Source organism: Prinia subflava, unplaced genomic scaffold (genome assembly GCF_021018805.1).
Source record: "Prinia subflava isolate CZ2003 ecotype Zambia unplaced genomic scaffold, Cam_Psub_1.2 scaffold_373_NEW, whole genome shotgun sequence".
In the NCBI taxonomy this organism is placed as follows: domain Eukaryota; kingdom Metazoa; phylum Chordata; class Aves; order Passeriformes; family Cisticolidae; genus Prinia; species Prinia subflava.
Window position 1 is genome coordinate 3040 of NW_026960895.1, and position 11486 is coordinate 14525.

Below are 11486 nucleotides of genomic sequence, written 5' to 3' on the forward strand. Positions count from 1 at the left end.
TGGAACTCGGGCTGCTTTTGGAGTGCCAAATGTCTCCCACAATCTGACACCAGGAACATGGCCAGGTGAGTTTAGTTTCCCATGGAAAAGGGCCACCGTTCGTGTCCACCACCCTCATCCGGCCACCTCGGCTTCAGCCTGCAAAAATGCCGTGATATTCAAGATTTCTCCCAGATGCAAGATGCCACATTTTGGAACTCGGGCTGATTTTGGAGTGCTAAATGTCTCCCAAAATCTGACACCAGGAACATGGCCAGGTGAGTTTAGTTTCCCATGGAAAAGGGCCACCGTTCGTGTCCACCACCCTCATCCGGCCACCTCGGCTTCAGCCTGCAAAAATGCCGTGATATTCAAGATTTCTCCCAGATGCAAGATGCCACATTTTGGAACTCGGGCTGCTTTTGGAGTGCCAAATGTCTCCCACAATCTGACACCAGGAACATGGCCAGGTGAGTTTAGTTTCCCATGGAAAAGGGCCACCGTTCGTGTCCACCACCCTCATCCGGCCACCGCGGCTTCAGCCTGCAAAAATGCCGTGATATTCAAGATTTCTGCCAGATGCAAGATGCCACATTTTGGAACTCAGGCTGCTTTTGGAGTGCCAAATGTCTCCCACAATCTGACACCAGGAACATGGCCAGGTGAGTTTAGTTTCCCATGGAAAAGGGCCACCGTTCGTGTCCACCACCCTCATCCGGCCACCTCGGCTTCAGCCTGCAAAAACGCCGTGGCATTCAAGATTTCTCCCAGATGCAAGATGCCACATTTTGGAACTCAGGCTGCTTTTGGAGTGCCAAATGTCTCCCACAATCTGACACCAGGAACATGGCCAGGTGAGTTTAGTTTCCCAGAGAAAAGGGCCACCGTTCGTGTCCACCACGGTCATCAGGCCACCTCGGATTCGGCCTGCAAAAATGCCGTGATATTCAAGATTTCTCCCAGATGCAAGATGCCACATTTTTGAACTCGGGCTGCTTTTGGAGTGCCAAATGTCTCCCACAATCTGACACCAGGAACATGGCCAGGTGAGTTTAGTTTCCCATGGAAAAGGGCCACCGTTCGTGTCCACCACCCTCATCCGGCCACCTCGACTTCAGCCTGCAAAAGTGCTGTGATATTCAAGATTTCTCCCACATGCAAGATGCCACATTTTGGAACTCAGGCTGCTTTTGGAGTGCCAAATGTCTCCCACAATCTGACACCAGGAACATGGCCAGGTGAGTTTAGTTTCCCATGGAAAAGGGCCACCGTTCGTGTCCACCACCCTCATCCGGCCACCTCGGCTTCGGCCTGCAAAAAAGCCGTGGCATTCAAGATTTCTCCCACATGCAAGATGCCACATTTTGGAACTCGGGCTGCTTTTGGAGTGCCAAATGTCTCCCACAATCTGACACCAGGAACATGGCCAGGTGAGTTTAGTTTCCCATGGAAAAGGGCCACCGTTCGTGTCCACCACCCTCATCCGGCCACCTCGGCTTCAGCCTGCAAAAATGCCGTGATATTCAAGATTTCTCCCAGATGCAAGATGCCACATTTTGGAACTCGGGCTGCTTTTGGAGTGCCAAATGTCTCCCACAATCTGACACCAGGAACATGGCCAGGTGAGTTTAGTTTCCCATGGAAAAGGGCCACCGTTCGTTTCCACCACCCTCATCCGGCCACCTCGGCTTCAGCCTGCAAAAATGGCGTGGCATTCAAGATTTCTCCCAGATGCAAGACGCCACATTTTGGAACTCAGGCTGCTTTTGGAGTGCCAAATGTCTCCCACAATCTGACACCAGGAACATGGCCAGGTGAGTTTAGTTTCCCATGGAAAAGGGCCACCGTTCGTGTCCACCACCCTCATCCGGCCACCTCGGCTTCAGCCTGCAAAAATGCCGTGATATTCAAGATTTCTCCCAGATGCAAGATGCCACATTTTGGAACTCGGGCTGCTTTTGGAGTGCCAAATGTCTCCCACAATCTGACACCAGGAACATGGGCAGGTGAGTTTAGTTTCCCATGGAAAAGGGCCACCGTTCGTGTCCACCACCCTCATCCGGCCACCTCGGCTTCAGCCTGCAAAAATGCCGTGGCATTCAAGATTTCTCCCACATGCAAGATGCCACATTTTGGAACTCGGGCTGCTTTTGGAGTGCCAAATGTCTCCCACAATCTGACACCAGGAACATGGCCAGGTGAGTTTAGTTTCCCATGGAAAAGCACCACCGTTTGTGTCCACCACCCTCATCCGGGCACCTCGGCTTCAGCCTGCAAAAATGCTGTGATATTCAAGATTTCTCCCAGATGCAAGATGCCACATTTTGGAACTCAGGCTGCTTTTGGAGTGCCAAATGTCTCCCACAATCTGACACCAGGAACATGGCCAGGTGAGTTTAGTTTCCCATGGAAAAGGGCCACCGTTCGTGTCCACCACCCTCATCCGGCCACCTCGGCTTCGGCCTGCAAAAATGCCGTGATATTCAAGATTTCTGCCAGATGCAAGATGCCACATTTTGGAACTCGGGCTGCTTTTGGAGTGCCAAATGTCTCCCACAATCTGACACCAGGAACATGGCCAGGTGAGTTTAGTTTCCCATGGAAAAGGGCCACCGTTCGTGTCCACCACCCTCATCCGGCCACCTCGGATTCGGCCTGCAAAAATGCCGTGGCATTCAAGATTTCTCCCAGATGCAAGATGCCACATTTTGGAACTCGGGCTGCTTTGGAGTGCCAAATGTCTCCCACAATCTGACACCAGGAACATGGCCAGGTGAGTTTAGTTTCCCATGGAAAAGGGCCACCGTTCGTGTCCACCACCCTCATCCGGCCACCTCGGCTTCAGCCTGCAAAAATGCCGTGATATTCAAGATTTCTCCCAGATGCAAGATGCCACATTTTGGAACTCGGGCTGCTTTTGGAGTGCCAAATGTCTCCCACAATCTGACATCAGGAACATGGCCAGGTGAGTTTAGTTTCCCATGGAAAAGGGCCACCGTTCGTGTCCACCACCCTCATCCGGCCACCTCGGCTTCAGCCTGCAAAAATGCCGTGATATTCAAGATTTCTCCCAGATGCAAGATGCCACATTTTGGAACTCGGGCTGCTTTTGGAGTGCCAAATGTCTCCCACAATCTGACACCAGGAACATGGCCAGGTGAGTTTAGTTTCCCATGGAAAAGGGCCACCGTTCGTGTCCACCACCCTCATCCGGCCACCTCGGCTTCAGCCTGCAAAATGCCGTGGCATTCAAGATTTCTCCCAGATGCAAGATGCCACATTTTGGAACTCGGGCTGCTTTTGGAGTGCCAAATGTCTCCCACAATCTGACACCAGGAACATGGCCAGGTGAGTTTAGTTTCCCATGGAAAAGCACCACCGTTCGTGTCCACCACCCTCATCCGGCCACCTCGGCTTCAGCCTGCAAAAATGCCGTGATATTCAAGATTTCTGCCAGATGCAAGATGCCACATTTTGGAACTCGGGCTGCTTTTGGAGTGCCAAATGTCTCCCACAATCTGACACCAGGAACATGGCCAGGTGAGTTTAGTTTCCCAGGGAAAAGGGCCACCGTTCGTGTCCACCACGGTAATCAGGCCACCTCGGATTCGGCCTGCAAAAATGCCGTGATATTCAAGATTTCTCCCAGATGCAAGATGCCACATTTTTGAACTCGGGCTGCTTTTGGAGTGCCAAATGTCTCCCACAATCTGACACCAGGAACATGGCCAGGTGCGTTTAGTTTCCCATGGAAAAGGGCCACCGTTCGTGTCCACCACCCTCATCCGGCCACCTCGGCTTCAGCCTGCAAAAAAGCCGTGGCATTCAAGATTTCTCCCAGATGCAAGATGCCACATTTTGGAACTCGGGCTGCTTTTGGAGTGCCAAATGTCTCCCACAATCTGACACCAGGAACATGGCCAGGTGAGTTTAGTTTCCCATGGAAAAGGGCCACCGTTCGTGTCCACCACCCTCATCCGGCCACCTCGGCTTCAGCCTGCAAAAATGCCGTGATATTCAAGATTTCTCCCAGATGCAAGATGCCACATTTTGGAACTCGGGCTGCTTTTGGAGTGCCAAATGTCTCCCACAATCTGACACCAGGAACATGGCCAGGTGAGTTTAGTTTCCCATGGAAAAGGGCCACCGTTCGTGTCCACCACCCTCATCCGGCCACCTCGGCTTCAGCCTGCAAAAATGCCGTGGCATTCAAGATTTCTCCCAGATGCAAGACGCCACATTTTGGAACTCAGGCTGCTTTTGGAGTGCCAAATGTCTCCCACAATCTGACACCAGGAACATGGCCAGGTGAGTTTAGTTTCCCATGGAAAAGCACCACCGTTCGTGTCCACCACCCTCATCTGGCCACCTCGGCTTCAGCCTGCAAAAATGCCGTGATATTCAAGATTTCTCCCAGATGCAAGATGCCACATTTTGGAACTCGGGCTGCTTTTGGAGTGCCAAATGTCTCCCACAATCTGACACCAGGAACATGGCCAGGTGAGTTTAGTTTCCCATGGAAAAGGGCCACCGTTCGTGTCCACCACCCTCATCCGGCCACCTCGGCTTCAGCCTGCAAAAATGCCGTGGCATTCAAGATTTCTCCCAGATGCAAGATGCCACATTTTGGAACTCGGGCTGCTTTTGGAGTGCCAAATGTCTCCCACAATCTGACACCAGGAACATGGCCAGGTGAGTTTAGTTTCCCATGGAAAAGCACCACCGTTCGTGTCCACCACCCTCATCCGGCCACCTCGGCTTCAGCCTGCAAAAATGCCGTGATATTCAAGATTTCTGCCAGATGCAAGATGCCACATTTTGGAACTCGGGCTGCTTTTGGAGTGCCAAATGTCTCCCACAATCTCACACCAGGAACATGGCCAGGTGAGTTTAGTTTCCCAGGGAAAAGGGCCACCGTTCGTGTCCACCACGGTCATCAGGCCACCTCGGATTCGGCCTGCAAAAATGCCGTGATATTCAAGATTTCTCCCAGATGCAAGATGCCACATTTTGGAACTCGGGCTGCTTTTGGAGTGCCAAATGTCTCCCACAATCTGACACCAGGAACATGGCCAGGTGAGTTTAGTTTCCCATGGAAAAGGGCCACCGTTCGTGTCCACCACCCTCATCCGGCCACCTCGACTTCAGCCTGCAAAAGTGCTGTGATATTCAAGATTTCTCCCACATGCAAGATGCCACATTTTGGAACTCAGGCTGCTTTTGGAGTGCCAAATGTCTCCCACAGTCTGACACCAGGAACATGGCCAGGTGAGTTTAGTTTCCCATGGAAAAGGGCCACCGTTCGTGTCCACCACCCTCATCCGGCCACCTCGACTTCAGCCTGCAAAAAAGCCGTGGCATTCAAGATTTCTCCCACATGCAAGATGCCACATTTTGGAACTCGGGCTGCTTTTGGAGTGCCAAATGTCTCCCACAATCTGACACCAGGAACATGGCCAGGTGAGTTTAGTTTCCCATGGAAAAGGGCCACCGTTCGTGTCCACCACCCTCATCCGGCCACCTCGGCTTCAGCCTGCAAAAATGCCGTGATATTCAAGATTTCTCCCAGATGCAAGATGCCACATTTTGGAACTCGGGCTGCTTTTGGAGTGCCAAATGTCTCCCACAATCTGACACCAGGAACATGGCCAGGTGAGTTTAGTTTCCCATGGAAAAGGGCCACCGTTCGTGTCCACCACCCTCATCCGGCCACCTCGGCTTCAGCCTGCAAAAATGCCGTGGCATTCAAGATTTCTCCCAGATGCAAGACGCCACATTTTGGAACTCAGGCTGCTTTTGGAGTGCAAAATGTCTCCCACAATCTGACATCCAGGAACATGGCCAGGTGAGTTTAGTTTCCCATGGAAAAGGGCCACCGTTCGTGTCCACCACCCTCATCCGGCCACCTCGGCTTCAGCCTGCAAAAATGCCGTGATATTCAAGATTTCTCCCAGATGCAAGATGCCACATTTTGGAACTCGGGCTGCTTTTGGAGTGCCAAATGTCTCCCACAATCTGACACCAGGAACATGGCCAGGTGAGTTTAGTTTCCCATGGAAAAGAACCACCGTTCGTGTCCACCACCCTCATCCGGCCACCTCGGCTTCGGCCTGCAAAAATGCCGTGGCATTCAAGATTTCTCCCAGATGCAAGATGCCACATTTTGGAACTCGGGCTGATTTTGGAGTGCTAAATGTCTCCCACAATCTGACACCAGGAACATGGCCAGGTGAGTTTAGTTTCCCATGGAAAAGGGCCACCGTTCGTGTCCACCACCCTCATCCGGCCACCTCGGCTTCAGCCTGCAAAAATGCCGTGATATTCAAGATTTCTCCCAGATGCAAGATGCCACATTTTGGAACTCGGGCTGCTTTTGGAGTGCCAAATGTCTCCCACAATCTGACACCAGGAACATGGCCAGGTGAGTTTAGTTTCCCATGGAAAAGCACCACCGTTCGTGTCCACCACCCTCATCCGGCCACCTCGGCTTCAGCCTGCAAAAATGCCGTGATATTCAAGATTTCTCCCAGATGCAAGATGCCACATTTTGGAACTCGGGCTGCTTTTGGAGTGCCAAATGTCTCCCACAATCTGACACCAGGAACATGGCCAGGTGAGTTTAGTTTCCCAGGGAAAAGGGCCACCGTTCGTGTCCACCACCCTCATCCGGCCACCTCGGCTTCAGCCTGCAAAAATGCCGTGGCATTCAAGATTTCTCCCACATGCAAGATGCCACATTTTGGAACTCGGGCTGCTTTTGGAGTGCCAAATGTCTCCCACAATCTGACACCAGGAACATGGCCAGGTGAGTTTAGTTTCCCATGGAAAAGCACCACCGTTCGTGTCCACCACCCTCATCCGGGCACCTCGGCTTCAGCCTGCAAAAATGCTGTGATATTCAAGATTTCTCCCAGATGCAAGATGCCACATTTTGGAACTCAGGCTGCTTTTGGAGTGCCAAATGTCTCCCACAATCTGACACCAGGAACATGGCCAGGTGAGTTTAGTTTCCCATGGAAAAGGGCCACCGTTCGTGTCCACCACCCTCATCCGGCCACCTCGGCTTCGGCCTGCAAAAATGCCGTGGCATTCAAGATTTCTCCCAGATGCAAGATGCCACATTTTGGAACTCGGGCTGCTTTTGGAGTGCCAAATGTCTCCCACAATCTGACACCAGGAACATGGCCAGGTGAGTTTAGTTTCCCATGGAAAAGGGCCACCGTTCGTGTCCACCACCCTCATCCGGCCACCTCGGATTCGGCCTGCAAAAATGCCGTGGCATTCAAGATTTCTCCCAGATGCAAGATGCCACATTTTGGAACTCGGGCTGCTTTTGGAGTGCCAAATGTCTCCCACAATCTGACACCAGGAACATGGCCAGGTGAGTTTAGTTTCCCATGGAAAAGGGCCACCGTTCGTGTCCACCACCCTCATCCGGCCACCTCGGCTTCAGCCTGCAAAAATGCCGTGATATTCAAGATTTCTCCCAGATGCAAGATGCCACATTTTGGAACTCGGGCTGCTTTTGGAGTGCCAAATGTCTCCCACAATCTGACATCAGGAACATGGCCAGGTGAGTTTAGTTTCCCATGGAAAAGGGCCACCGTTCGTGTCCACCACCCTCATCCGGCCACCTCGGCTTCAGCCTGCAAAAATGCCGTGATATTCAAGATTTCTCCCAGATGCAAGATGCCACATTTTGGAACTCGGGCTGCTTTTGGAGTGCCAAATGTCTCCCACAATCTGACACCAGGAACATGGCCAGGTGAGTTTAGTTTCCCATGGAAAAGGGCCACCGTTCGTGTCCACCACCCTCATCCGGCCACCTCGGCTTCAGCCTGCAAAAATGCCGTGGCATTCAAGATTTCTCCCAGATGCAAGATGCCACATTTGGAACTCGGGCTGCTTTTGGAGTGCCAAATGTCTCCCACAATCTGACACCAGGAACATGGCCAGGTGAGTTTAGTTTCCCATGGAAAAGCACCACCGTTCGTGTCCACCACCCTCATCCGGCCACCTCGGCTTCAGCCTGCAAAAATGCCGTGATATTCAAGATTTCTGCCAGATGCAAGATGCCACATTTTGGAACTCGGGCTGCTTTTGGAGTGCCAAATGTCTCCCACAATCTGACACCAGGAACATGGCCAGGTGAGTTTAGTTTCCCAGGGAAAAGGGCCACCGTTCGTGTCCACCACGGTCATCAGGCCACCTCGGATTCGGCCTGCAAAAATGCCGTGATATTCAAGATTTCTCCCAGATGCAAGATGCCACATTTTTGAACTCGGGCTGCTTTTGGAGTGCCAAATGTCTCCCACAATCTGACACCAGGAACATGGCCAGGTGAGTTTCGTTTCCCATGGAAAAGGGCCACCGTTCGTGTCCACCACCCTCATCCGGCCACCTCGACTTCAGCCTGCAAAAGTGCTGTGATATTCAAGATTTCTCCCACATGCAAGATGCCACATTTTGGAACTCAGGCTGCTTTTGGAGTGCCAAATGTCTCCCACAATCTGACACCAGGAACATGGCCAGGTGCGTTTAGTTTCCCATGGAAAAGGGCCACCGTTCGTGTCCACCACCCTCATCCGGCCACCTCGGCTTCAGCCTGCAAAAAAGCCGTGGCATTCAAGATTTCTCCCAGATGCAAGATGCCACATTTTGGAACTCGGGCTGCTTTTGGAGTGCCAAATGTCTCCCACAATCTGACACCAGGAACATGGCCAGGTGAGTTTAGTTTCCCATGGAAAAGGGCCACCGTTCGTGTCCACCACCCTCATCCGGCCACCTCGGCTTCAGCCTGCAAAAATGCCGTGATATTCAAGATTTCTCCCAGATGCAAGATGCCACATTTTGGAACTCGGGCTGCTTTTGGAGTGCCAAATGTCTCCCACAATCTGACACCAGGAACATGGCCAGGTGAGTTTAGTTTCCCATGGAAAAGGGCCACCGTTCGTGTCCACCACCCTCATCCGGCCACCTCGGCTTCAGCCTGCAAAAATGCCGTGGCATTCAAGATTTCTCCCAGATGCAAGACGCCACATTTTGGAACTCAGGCTGCTTTTGGAGTGCCAAATGTCTCCCACAATCTGACACCAGGAACATGGCCAGGTGAGTTTAGTTTCCCATGGAAAAGCACCACCGTTCGTGTCCACCACCCTCATCCGGCCACCTCGGCTTCAGCCTGCAAAAATGCCGTGATATTCAAGATTTCTCCCAGATGCAAGATGCCACATTTTGGAACTCGGGCTGCTTTTGGAGTGCCAAATGTCTCCCACAATCTGACACCAGGAACATGGCCAGGTGAGTTTAGTTTCCCATGGAAAAGGGCCACCGTTCGTGTCCACCACCCTCATCCGGCCACCTCGGCTTCAGCCTGCAAAAATGCCGTGGCATTCAAGATTTCTCCCAGATGCAAGATGCCACATTTTGGAACTCGGGCTGCTTTTGGAGTGCCAAATGTCTCCCACAATCTGACACCAGGAACATGGCCAGGTGAGTTTAGTTTCCCATGGAAAAGCACCACCGTTCGTGTCCACCACCCTCATCCGGCCACCTCGGCTTCAGCCTGCAAAAATGCCGTGATATTCAAGATTTCTGCCAGATGCAAGATGCCACATTTTGGAACTCGGGCTGCTTTTGGAGTGCCAAATGTCTCCCACAATCTGACACCAGGAACATGGCCAGGTGAGTTTAGTTTCCCAGGGAAAAGGGCCACCGTTCGTGTCCACCACGGTCATCAGGCCACCTCGGATTCGGCCTGCAAAAATGCCGTGATATTCAAGATTTCTCCCAGATGCAAGATGCCACATTTTGGAACTCGGGCTGCTTTTGGAGTGCCAAATGTCTCCCACAATCTGACACCAGGAACATGGCCAGGTGAGTTTAGTTTCCCATGGAAAAGGGCCACCGTTCGTGTCCACCACCCTCATCCGGCCACCTCGACTTCAGCCTGCAAAAGTGCTGTGATATTCAAGATTTCTCCCACATGCAAGATGCCACATTTTGGAACTCAGGCTGCTTTTGGAGTGCCAAATGTCTCCCACAGTCTGACACCAGGAACATGGCCAGGTGAGTTTAGTTTCCCATGGAAAAGGGCCACCGTTCGTGTCCACCACCCTCATCCGGCCACCTCGACTTCAGCCTGCAAAAAAGCCGTGGCATTCAAGATTTCTCCCACATGCAAGATGCCACATTTTGGAACTCGGGCTGCTTTTGGAGTGCCAAATGTCTCCCACAATCTGACACCAGGAACATGGCCAGGTGAGTTTAGTTTCCCATGGAAAAGGGCCACCGTTCGTGTCCACCACCCTCATCCGGCCACCTCGGCTTCAGCCTGCAAAAATGCCGTGATATTCAAGATTTCTCCCAGATGCAAGATGCCACATTTTGGAACTCGGGCTGCTTTTGGAGTGCCAAATGTCTCCCACAATCTGACACCAGGAACATGGCCAGGTGAGTTTAGTTTCCCATGGAAAAGGGCCACCGTTCGTGTCCACCACCCTCATCCGGCCACCTCGGCTTCAGCCTGCAAAAATGCCGTGGCATTCAAGATTTCTCCCAGATGCAAGACGCCACATTTTGGAACTCAGGCTGCTTTTGGAGTGCAAAATGTCTCCCACAATCTGACATCCAGGAACATGGCCAGGTGAGTTTAGTTTCCCATGGAAAAGGGCCACCGTTCGTGTCCACCACCCTCATCCGGCCACCTCGGCTTCAGCCTGCAAAAATGCCGTGATATTCAAGATTTCTCCCAGATGCAAGATGCCACATTTTGGAACTCGGGCTGCTTTTGGAGTGCCAAATGTCTCCCACAATCTGACACCAGGAACATGGCCAGGTGAGTTTAGTTTCCCATGGAAAAGAACCACCGTTCGTGTCCACCACCCTCATCCGGCCACCTCGGCTTCGGCCTGCAAAAATGCCGTGGCATTCAAGATTTCTCCCAGATGCAAGATGCCACATTTTGGAACTCGGGCTGATTTTGGAGTGCTAAATGTCTCCCACAATCTGACACCAGGAACATGGCCAGGTGAGTTTAGTTTCCCATGGAAAAGGGCCACCGTTCGTGTCCACCACCCTCATCCGGCCACCTCGGCTTCAGCCTGCAAAATGCCGTGATATTCAAGATTTCTCCCAGATGCAAGATGCCACATTTTGGAACTCGGGCTGCTTTTGGAGTGCCAAATGTCTCCCACAATCTGACACCAGGAACATGGCCAGGTGAGTTTAGTTTCCCATGGAAAAGCACCACCGTTCGTGTCCACCACCCTCATCCGGCCACCTCGGCTTCAGCCTGCAAAAATGCCGTGATATTCAAGATTTCTCCCCAGATGCAAGATGCCACATTTTGGAACTCGGGCTGCTTTTGGAGTGCCAAATGTCTCCCACAATCTGACACCAGGAACATGGCCAGGTGAGTTTAGTTTCCCAGGAAAAGGGCCACCGTTCGTGTCCACCACCCTCATCCGGCCACCTCGGCTTCAGCCTGCAAAAATGCCGTGGCATTC

General features: G+C 52.2%; 2 long non-coding RNA genes across 2 annotated transcripts; both read left to right on the plus strand.

The window, feature by feature from the left end:
• The first annotated feature begins 2788 nt into the window (after window positions 1–2788).
• On the plus strand, window positions 2789–4842 carry LOC134565352 (uncharacterized). Its single transcript, XR_010083883.1, has 3 exons — window positions 2789–2944; window positions 3437–3519; window positions 4781–4842. It is a non-coding gene; the product is annotated as an uncharacterized LOC134565352 (long non-coding RNA).
• Window positions 4843–7409: 2567 nt separating this feature from the next.
• Window positions 7410–9654, plus strand: LOC134565353 (uncharacterized). Its single transcript, XR_010083884.1, has 3 exons — window positions 7410–7552; window positions 8045–8127; window positions 9581–9654. It is a non-coding gene; the product is annotated as an uncharacterized LOC134565353 (long non-coding RNA).
• The last annotated feature ends 1832 nt before the right edge of the window (window positions 9655–11486 follow it).